Source organism: Cibotium barometz, chromosome 45 (genome assembly GCF_041138505.1).
Source record: "Cibotium barometz isolate CiBa-2024 chromosome 45, ASM4113850v1, whole genome shotgun sequence".
Lineage (NCBI taxonomy): Eukaryota > Viridiplantae > Streptophyta > Polypodiopsida > Cyatheales > Cibotiaceae > Cibotium > Cibotium barometz.
Window position 1 is genome coordinate 25,493,278 of NC_141090.1, and position 11,351 is coordinate 25,504,628.

The following is an 11,351-nucleotide window of genomic DNA, read 5'->3' on the forward strand; positions in this document are numbered from 1 at the left end:
TGTAAATTCTCTCTCTCACTCAAGAAAGGGTCATACTCATGACCCATTCTCAATCCAAATCAAGCTTTTCATAAAGCTTTTCCTTAACCCAAGATTAAGCTATGCTTGAGGCCAAATTAATGGCTTTTTCTTATGCTTTTAGTTTATGTATATTGATGATTCAATCCATTATGGATTAAGGATCCAATTAGAGAATCATTTTAATTATTTCCTTAATGATAAGCTTTATCCCTTAGAAAAATTGAGATTTATCAGTCATAGCAGCGGAGCTATGGCAAAATTTTTATAAAAATTATGCATAAAAAATTTTCATTCAAAGCATAAAAAGAGGACTTCCTACCATATTCTAGGAATCATCATCCTAGATTAATTGAAAGAATTTCATTATAATCATGGAGAAATTAAATTTTAATATTATGCATAAAGGATAAATTTTTATATCAAAAGTGTTATTTTTACCATTTTTATTTTCATGAATAGAAGTATTTATAATGGATAAATTTTTATATCAAAAGTGTTACTTTTATCATTTTTACTTTCATGCATAGAAGTATGCATAAAGGATAAATTTTTATATCAAAAGTGTTATTTTTACCATTTTTATTTTCATGCATAGAAGTATGCATAATGGATAAATTTTTATATCAAAAGTGTTACTTTTATCATTTTTATTTCATACATAAAAGTATGCATAAAAGAAAATTTTTATATCAAAAGTGTTACTTTTATCATTTTTAATTTTCATGCATAGAAGTATACATAAAGGAAAAATTTTTATATCAAAAGTGTTACTTTTATCATATTGGATTTCATGCATATAGGTATGCATAAAAGATATTCTTTTTATACTAAAAGTATGATTTTCCTCATAAATGGATTTTATGCTTAACTTAGATGCATAAGAGAAATTCTTTTATTCTAAAAGTATAATTCCCTACCAAATTGAAATCATGCATAAGAAGATGCATAAAAGATTGATTTTAATTTCGAAAGTGTTAGTATCCTTAAATGGAATTTATGTATAAATAAATGTGTAGAGAAATCTTATATCAAATAAAAGAATTCTCTTTAAAAAAAAAAAATATGAAATGTGATAAGATGTGATAAGAGGTGTATGAGATGTGATAAGAATTGATAAGATGCGTATGGAAAGTGATAGGATGTGATAAGAGGTGTGATAAGAGGTGATAAGATGCTTATGAAATAAGTTAGGATGTGATAAGATGAATTAAGATGTGTATGGGGGGATGAGGTAAGAAGTGTATGTGATAGGATAAGATGTATATGGGTTGTGATAGGGCGAGAATGGATGTGATGTAAAAGATTAGATGTGAAGGTATATGGGGTTATATAAATGGAAATGTGAAAATGGATGTATGTATGTGGATGTGTGGATATGGAGATGGGAGTGTGGATGTATGAACATGAAAATGGATATATGCATGAAGATGTATATGCATAGATGTAAATGTGGATGTAGATGTGGATGTATGGATGTGAATGGATGTGGATGTATAGATGTGAATGGAAAAGTGGATGTGGATGTATGTGAATGTGGATGTAGATGTGGATGTATAGATGTGAATGTGGAATGTGGATGTGGATGTATGTATGTATGTGGATGTAGATGTGGATGTATAGATGTGAATGGGAATGTGGATGTGGATGTATGTGAATGTGAATGTAGATGTGAAGGTGGAATGTGGATGTATAGATGTGGATGTATGGGAATGTGGATGTGGATGTATGTGAATGTGAATGTAGATGTGGATGTATAGATGTGAATGTGGAATGTGGATGTGGATGTATGTATGTATGTGGATGTAGATGTGGATGTATGGATGTGTATGTATGAATGTGGATATGGGATGTGGATGTATAAATGAGGATGTGAAAATGGAGGTAAGCATGTAGATGTGGATGCATGTATGTGAATGTGAATGTAGATGTGAATGTGGAATGTGGATGTATAGATGTGGATGTATGGGAATGTGGATGTGGATGTATGTGAATGTGAATGTAGATGTGAAGGTGGAATGTGGATGTATAGATGTGGATGTATGGGAATGTGGATGTGGATGTATGTGAATGTGAATGTAGATGTGGATGTATAGATGTGAATGTGGAATGTGGATGTGGATGTATGTATGTATGTGGATGTAGATGTGGATGTATGGATGTGTATGTATGAATGTGAATATGGGATGTGGATGTATAAATGAGGATGTGAAAATGGAGGTAAGCATGTAGATGTGGATGCATGTATGTGAATGTGAATGTAGATGTGAATGTGGAATGTGGATGTATAGATGTGGATGTATGGGAATGTGGATGTGGATGTATGTGAATGTGAATGTAGATGTGGATGTATAGATGTGAATGTGGAATGTGGATGTGGATGTATGTATGTATGTGGATGTAGATGTGGATGTATGGATGTGTATGTATGAATGTGGATATGGGATGTGGATGTATAAATGAGGATGTGAAAATGGAGGTAAGCATGTAGATGTGGATGCATGGATGTGAATGTGGATGTGGATGTGGATGTGGATATGGATGTGTATGTATGAATGTGGATATGGGATGTGGATGTATAAATGAGGATGTGAAAATGGAGATAAGCATGTAGATGTGGATGTATGGATGTGAATGTGGATGTGGATGTGGATGTATGGATGTGGATATGGATGTGAATATATGATATGTGATGTGAAGGAATCTGAAGTGAAGAGATGGAAAAGGAGGTGATTGGATGAGTACACATATACATGGAATGTGGAGTAAGTAATGTGGATTAATGAGGGATAATGTGGAAAAATGAGAGTTAATATAGAAACTGTATTTGTAAACTGTTTGTAAATGCTGTTTGTAAATGGCTGTTTTATGTCAAGAATGCTGGGGAAGCATTTTGACCGTCTTGTGATTAAGGTCGTGGAGACCTAACTGATAAAGTTGCAACTGCTGACGGAGAGTCAATGGAGGACGTCTCGCGTAGCAAGGTCGACCGAGGTCTTGACCAGCCTCGGTTCGATTAAAATGGTGAGCTTCCGGTACGGTGGATGAGGGACCAAGGAAGCGGCCTATGAGTGAAGCGCTAGGTCACCTGCGAAGGATCCTAGAGGGTGCTGACCATACGGTGCTCGGGCTCTGGGTCGCCTAGGATACCCACGCGTGCGTCGAGGAAGATATTGGAACAAGGAGTAAGAGTTGTTTTGTGAAACCGGGCATGGATCTGGTTGACTGACCTTGCTGGTCCTCAACGGATGAGTCCATGGCTCTTTTATATGGATCTGTTGGTTGATCTTGCTGATCTTCAACGAGAGTCCATCTTGATAAGTGATTATATTGCCGAGTATTATGGGCTAGGAACTATGGAAACGGCCTCTGTGTGGACAGGTGGTGAGCGTTCTAGTTGCCAATGATGCTATAGATACTCTGATGAAGGAATGATGGGAAATTATGAATCAACTGGATAAATTGGGAGATTGTGATCAGTGGTACTATGGTTTCATTAAAAGATTGTTTTAAAGTTAGCTGATGCTAAGAAAAAGGCAATTTTCATATTGGGTGTGTAAGTGGTGTGGCTAGTTTTATGTTTGCATGAAATTCCGGCTAGGGGGCCTTGGAACTCTTTTCCTTGGTACCCGGGACAAAACCTAACCAAATTCCAAATTGGATCCCATCACTACAGTGGTTGGGCGGTTGGCTAACCCATGGGATCGGATGGGGTTAGGCTGGACTGATGGATCCGTAAACCGAGACTCAATTTCTGTTATTACGATAGATGAAGTAAGTCCTAGATAGTAATTGTTCTATGGATAGGAATCAACGGCTGTGCCTCTTGATGGGGAAAAAAGCGTTGATCCCAATGATCCAAGTGCAAGTTTCTTCCTTGATCCGACTGAGTATCTTTATAGGTGCAGTTGGATCAGCGTGATCAGTAATGATCTTGACTACGTTAGAGTAAAAAATTATCCTGGTGGAATCGCCCGTGCTTTCCGGGTAAGGGAAGTTTTTTCCGGGTTCGGTTTTGGAAAAACCGACGGATTAGTCTCTTGTCCGGATATCCGTGGACGAGGCCCCGAATGTGGGACCCCTGTCCCGTGCAAGAAGTGCTACTTCCGCTGCTAGTACCCGAATCCGTTGCTCGGTGGGAACAGGGGGATCTCACAGGTTCGAATAAACAATTTGGTGCAATCCTAACCCGAGCCACTCATCACGGTAAGCCATTTCAGCTTTTGATTGATTGTGGCAGTACCCATTCATTTCTTTCTCCTAGGTGTTTGCAAAAATTAAAATTAAGTCAAAAAACAGCTAGAAGAATGACTGTAGATTTAACGAGTGGGAAAGTAGTATCTCGCCACTCTATAGGAAACCTTGATTTTGAGCTGGGTAATGAGCAAACTCATGGCCACTTTAGAGTCTTGTCATTAGGAATTTATGATGGAATCCTTGGGATGGATTGGTTAATTGCAAACAAAGCTAGCATTCATTGTAACCAGGGGAGTATCACTTTTGAAAATGAGCATCACCAAGTAATATCTGTTCAGGGGATAACAGGAAGACCTAAGTATAGGGTAGTCAAGGCAAAACATCTTCTCAAGGGAACACGTAAGGGTCAGCAAGTTTTCTTAGTTAAGCTTAACAAAGCCATTGAACCTAGTATGGAGACACAACCCTCTTGGCTCCAAGAATTCTCTGACATCTTCCCTAACGAGCTTACAGGGCTACCGCCTCCCCGAGAAGTCGATCATGAAATCGAGGTGATCCTCAACTCGTCTTAAAAACGCCCTATAAAATGTCCCTTCCTGAATCCATTGAACTTAAAAAGCGTGACTTTCCCAACTCATTGAGCAAGGATTCGTACACATGAGTAGCTCTCCTTGGGGGGCACCTATTCTTTTCCAAAAAAAGGACGGAACTCTCCACCTCTACATATAATAGCGTGACTTTCCCAACTCATTGAGCAAGGATTCGTACACCTGAGTAGCTCTCCTTGGGGGGCACCTATTCTTTTCCAAAAAAAGGACGGAACTCTCCACCTCTGCATATAATATCGAGGGCTAAATCAAGTTATCTCAAGAATAAGTATCCTATCCCTCACATCGACGAACTTCTTGACAGGCTTCAAGGGGCCAAAGTCTTCTCAAAAATAGATTTGAGGTCTGGTTACTATCACATAAAAGTCAAGGAAGCATATATACCCAAGACAGCCTTCAATACCCGTTATGGCCCACTATGAGTTTATTGTAAGGCTATGTAAAAACATTAAATGCCGTAAGAAGGAGCTTTCATTAGGCAGGCTTGAAAAATGATGTCCTTCGGTACTTGAAGCAATGTCTCTCATGCCAAAGGATCAAAGTTGAAAGGGTCAAGATGCCGGGAAAACTTCAACCCTTGGATATTCCCCAAATGAAGTGGGAGTGCATTAGTATGGATTTTGTCACAAGTCTCCCTACTGTTCAAGGAGGATATGACTCCATTCTGGTAGTAGTGGACTGACTTACCAAAGTAGCTCACCTTATACTAGCAAACTTATACCAGCAAAGAAGACCTTCAAAGCTTCTAATGTTTCTTGAATATTCATCAAGGAAGTCCTCAAACTTTATGGTCTCCCAAAAAGGATAGTAAGTGATCGGGATTCTGACTTCACTTCAAAGTTTTGGCAGTCCTTATTTCAAGCCCTGGGAACTCAACTTTGCTTTAGCACAGCTTATCATCCAGAGACTGATGGGCCAGACTGAGAGAGTCAATCAAGTAATTGAAGACATTCTCAGAGCATATTGTGGACGGGAACCAAGAAGGTGGATTCAATACCTTCCTCTGGTAGAATTTGCCTACAATACATCTTATCATCAGAGCATAGGAATGTCACCATTCGAAGCACTCTATGGGCAAGAATGCTTGTCTCCTCTAAATTTCTCTAATCCGACCATAAGAGTTGAGGCATCTAGGAAAATGCTCGAAGAAATGGAGGAACAAACCATGGCAATCTAAAAGGATATTAAAGCTGCCCAAGATCGACAAAAGCATTATGCTGACACCAAGAGGTCTGAAAGGATCTTCAAGGAAGGAGATAGAGTTCTTCTATGAGTGCGACCCAAACGAAGTTCTCTATCACTTGGGAAATATAAGAAACTCAGCCCTAGGTATTGTGGTCCCTATACAGTTATCAAGTGTCTAGGTAAAAGTGCCTATAAACTCCAGCTCCCATATCAAAGTCCACAATGTATTTCATGTAAGTTTGTTAAAACCATATGTACCCAGTCTCGATCATATTCTTGATGATGAATAAGTTGTAATCCCTACTCAAGGAGTCTTTGAATTATAGCCCAGTAGCATCATAGATTCTAGGGAAAGGCAACTCCAAAATAGAACTCTTGTAGAACATCTGGTACAGTGGAAAGATTACCCTGAAGAGGATGTAACTTGGGAAGATGAAGCTACAATCTTAAAGGATTATCCCCAATTCATGACGAGATGAGGACATCTCGATTTCTTTAAGGGGGAAAGGATGTAACATACCCATCTTCACTAATAAAGAAATGTTCATGTAATAGATAAATTTATGAGTTTTTATGGTAGAAAAATCAATGATTTTATTATTTGAATCATTTCTACTTAGAATCTTCAAATTTTGAGCCTAAATTTAGAATTTGCGTGCGATTTTACGCTAATATAGGATTTTACAGCACCCAAAACGGACACCGGATCAAGCTTATACGTGAATTTTAGTCATTTTAGTTAAAAAGCGACGACCTTTAAACCTTAATAAATGCACGACCGGGCATCCGATTGACGAACGGTCTAAACCCCAACAACCAAGAGAACCTCTCGGACAAAAAAAAAATTTACCCCCGAGGCGGTCCGACACGCAAATCGAGACGGGCGTCCCAAATTTTGAGACCCAGTCCCAAAATTTGGACGTACATACTTACTAGGGCGCCCATACGATGGCCGCACAAGAACCAAAGGACAACCGCCCACTGTGTGGTCCACACGCACCCCTACGTGGACACCCATGCTGCCCCAAACCACATAAGGTACATGCATACCACTCCTTTCCCTGACACAACTGACACCGTACCTTTCCCCTAGACCCATGAAGGCCACTAATCCATAGCCTTTGCAAGTACACCATCCTTTCGTCCTTGCTTTGCGAAGCGCCCGTACGCGTATCCCCCCACAGCTATATAACCCCCCCCGTATGCGTACCCCCCCACAGCTATATAAACCCCCGGGATGGCAACACACATTTCTGCGTAGTGTATGCCTTGTTGTACCGCTGTCCGTCCGTGTGTAGTGTACTTGTTGTAGCATAGCCGCCTCTTGCAGTCGCCCCTCTAGATAAGCCATTTTTCCTCCATCCCCCTCTCTTGCTAGGAGGCAGTGTCCTTAACTCTTCTCGCCCCCCCGTGTGAATAGACTTACACAGCAGCCCTCAGCCCTTCTCCCCCTTTTGCAAAACGTTTTTGTCTTAAGGACATCTCATAATTCCCCCCTCCCCCCCATTTGCGTAGACTTTAATAAGGGATTTTTCCCTTTAGAAAGGGTTCATACACTATAGTCTTTTGCTCATATGGTGAGCAAACGATCTCAGAATTGAGATCCGACTGAAGTGTTTTGATCGCGGTGGGCAGTGTAAGATTCCTCCCCCAACCCCCTTTTTGATGTCTAGTATCTTCCCCTGTAATCAATCCCTCTTCAGAAATATAAAGACCTTGTTTCTAACTGTTTTAGCCTAGAGAGAGAAAATTATTCTAGAGAGAGAATATTCAGATTATGAATATTTTTGGATAGAAAAATAACTCATCTTATTAAAATAAGTTCCCCCCGAAACAGAAATTCAAAAAGAACTTTCCAATGTGCAATTGGAATTAATTGGAAATGGGTATAAAGGACCTTAGCCTAAGGGTCTAGATTTTCAGAAATTTTTGGATTATGGTCCAATTAAGGTTCCTATGGGCCAATAGCATCAATCCATATGTAGGGAGGAGATAAATCCAATTTGTAAAAGAAGATACCCAAAAATGAGTAAATGCTCACAGAAGATGAAGAGTTGAAAATGTACAAGGTTTATTAGTAAAAAACTATGAGCAATATTAAAATGATTCCATTATGACACATATGTAAGGAAGGGGAGTTCTTTAAAGGAGGTGCATATTTCACATAAGATGAAGAGTTGAAAATGTACAAGGTTTATTAGTAAAAAACTATGAGCAATATTAAAATGATTCCATTATGACACATATGTAAGGAAGGGGAGTTCTTTAAAGGAGGTGCATATTTCACATAAGATGAAGAGTTGAAAATGTACAAAGTTTATTAGTAAAAAAAAACTATGAGCAATATTAAAATGATTCCATTATGACACATATGTAAGGAAGGGGAGTTCTTTAAAGGAGGTGCATATTTCACATGCTTGAATGAGTTTTAAACTCATAAAAATTGAGATATTTCATCTCTCCTCTCTCCTCATTCAAGTCTAGTTCCAAAAAGTTAGCTTAACTGACCTAAAAATGGTCAAATATTGACCAAACTGATTTAGAAAATTCTAGAATCAGTTTGTTTGGTTAGGAGCTCAATTTTTCCTATAAATAGAAGCCTCCCCCTTGTTGAAAAATAGATAGTGTTTATGCAAGGTCGGCCGAGGTCTTGACCAGCCTCGGTTCGATTAAAAATGGTGAGCTTCCGGTACGGTGGATAAGGGACCAAGGAAGCGGCCTATGAGTGAAGCGCTAGGTCACCTGCGAAGGATCCTAGAGGGTGCTGACCATACGGTGCTCGGGCTCTGGGTCGCCTAGGATACCCACGCGTGCGTCGAGGAAGATATTGGAACAAGGAGTAAGAGTTGTTTTGTGAAACCGGGCATGGATCTGGTTGATTGACCTTGCTGGTCTTCAATGGATGAGTCCATGGCTCTTTATATGGATCTGTTGGTTGATCTTGCTGATCTTCAACGAGAGTCCATCTTGATTTTTATAAGTAATTATATTACCGAGTATTATGGGCTAGGAACTATTGAAAAGGTCCCTGTGTGGACAGGTGGTGAGCGTTCTAGTTGCCAATGATGCCATAGATACTCTGATGAAGGAATGATGGGAAATTATGAATCAACCGGATAAATTGGAAGATTGTGATCAGTGGTACTATGGTTTCATTAAAGGATTGTTTTAAAGTTAGCCGATGCTAAGAAAAAGGCAATTTCATATTGGGTGTGTAAGTGGTGTGGCTAGTTTTATGTTTGCATGAACTTCCGGCTAGGGGGCCTTGGAACTCTTTTCCTTGGTACCCGCGACAAAACCTAACCAAATTCCAAATTGGATCCCATCACTACAGTGGTTGGGCGGTTGGCTAACCCATGGGATCGGATGGGGTTAGGCTGGATTGATGGATCCGTAAATCGAGATTTAATTTCTATTATTACGATAGATGAAGTAAATCCCGGATAGAAATTGTTCTATGGATAGGAATCAATGGCTGTGCCTCTTGATGGGGAAAAAAGCGTTGATCCCAATGATCCAAGTGCAAGTTTCTTCCTTGATTTGACCAAGTACCGTTAAAGGTGCAGTCAGATCAGTTGATCCGTAATGATCTTGACTACGTTAGAGTAAAGAGTTATCCTGGTGGAATCGCCCATGCTTTCCGGGTAAAGGAAGTTTTTCCGGTTTCGGTTTTGGACAAACCAACGGATTAGTCTCTTGTCCGGATATCCGTGGGTGAGGCCCCGAGTGTGAGACCCCTACCCACGCATGATGTACTACTTCCACTGCTAGTACCCCGAATCCGTCGCATGGTGGGGACAGGGATCTCACAGTTGGTATCAGAGCTTTTTGGTTAATAAGGATCAACCGAGAAGCCAAATATATCAAAAATTTATCAAGAATCAAAAAGGTTGTAATTGTGTGATATAATTCATACAAATTGATATTCAATCTGAAAATTCATAAATTAGTAATTGGGTCTTCAAATGGAAGTACCGCAATTATATAGAATCCTGACTTGCTTGAGGCTTAGACACGATGGTATTTACCTTATAATTCCAAGGGCCTTGACTACCCGTATATACCGAGAGTATACTGCAGCTCTTTACTGACAGTATATACGAGTAAATCTAAGACTTGAAATTATAAGCGTTAATGCTATCTAGATGATGAATTCGAATGTGGTTGATATGATTTTTAATTCTGTTTGAGAATTGATGAATTGAATTGGATTCTGATTGAAAAATGACGATTTCCGAAATTTAGTTGAAATGTAATAAGCTGAGCGAAACCACAATGAGGATGAATGGGACGAGTCCCAGTGATGATATTCATAACTGGAATGATGATAATGATTTCAGCAAATCACTATGAGATTAGTGGATTGTGCTGTCAGATTGCTACTGTTAACACTTGAGACGGTAGATTAAGTTAAGGGATGACAAATTGAGAACTTGCTTAACTAAAATTCCTGTGGAGGAATGTTCAGAAGGAAAATTTTCAGTCTAATGGACCATTATCGTGTTAAAGATATGAATGATATGATCTGAATGAATTGTTATTTAATGATGAGTTCTATATAAGGGATAATTATCCCCGTATTCTGTTGGGTTGACCAGAATATAAGGAACCCCAGAATAAATTGGATCTTAAGAAAAAGAGTTGTTCTCTACCTTGCGAGATGAGGACATCTCGCACTTTTCAAGTGGGGTAGAATGTAAGATTCTCCCCCAGCCTTCGAGGTATACAAGAGTAAGAATCTCCCTGTCTGATGTTATAATTATTCTCTCTCTAAAATAAAAGAAAGATTCTGTTTAAAAAAGGAAGAACCTTTTCCCTGAATACTTCTCAAGAGTCCCACCTGTTTTAAGATTGAGAACAATGAGTTCAGAAGTGAGAATCGATGTTTTGGATATCAAGGTTTTGGTCTTCATTCGAGTACGGCCCAAAAGAAGTTCTTTATCTCTTGGGAAGTATAAGAAGTTATCTCCCAGATATTGTGGACCAAAGAAAGTAGGTGATTTAGCTTACGAACTTCTTTTATCTCCTTATCTCAAAGTTCTAAATGCCTTCTATAGAAAAATATGCCAAACCCAAATCATGGAAAGACGGTAAAACTTTAGTGGCAAGTTACCGTTGGCTTCTAAGTTACGCTAGCTCCTTCCTTTATATAAGTCGTAACTTTTACTTGTCGTTCACAGTAATCTTACTCCCATCGATCTCCTTTCTTTCTTAATCTCCTTCATGGCTTGGCAACAAGAATTAGTTTTATCCATAATGATTCCTCACCTTCAAGACGCAAGTGAGTTTGTGAAGAAGGATTTTATAGAACAGTATGAGCGCTCACTTTTTCCTCACCTAGGA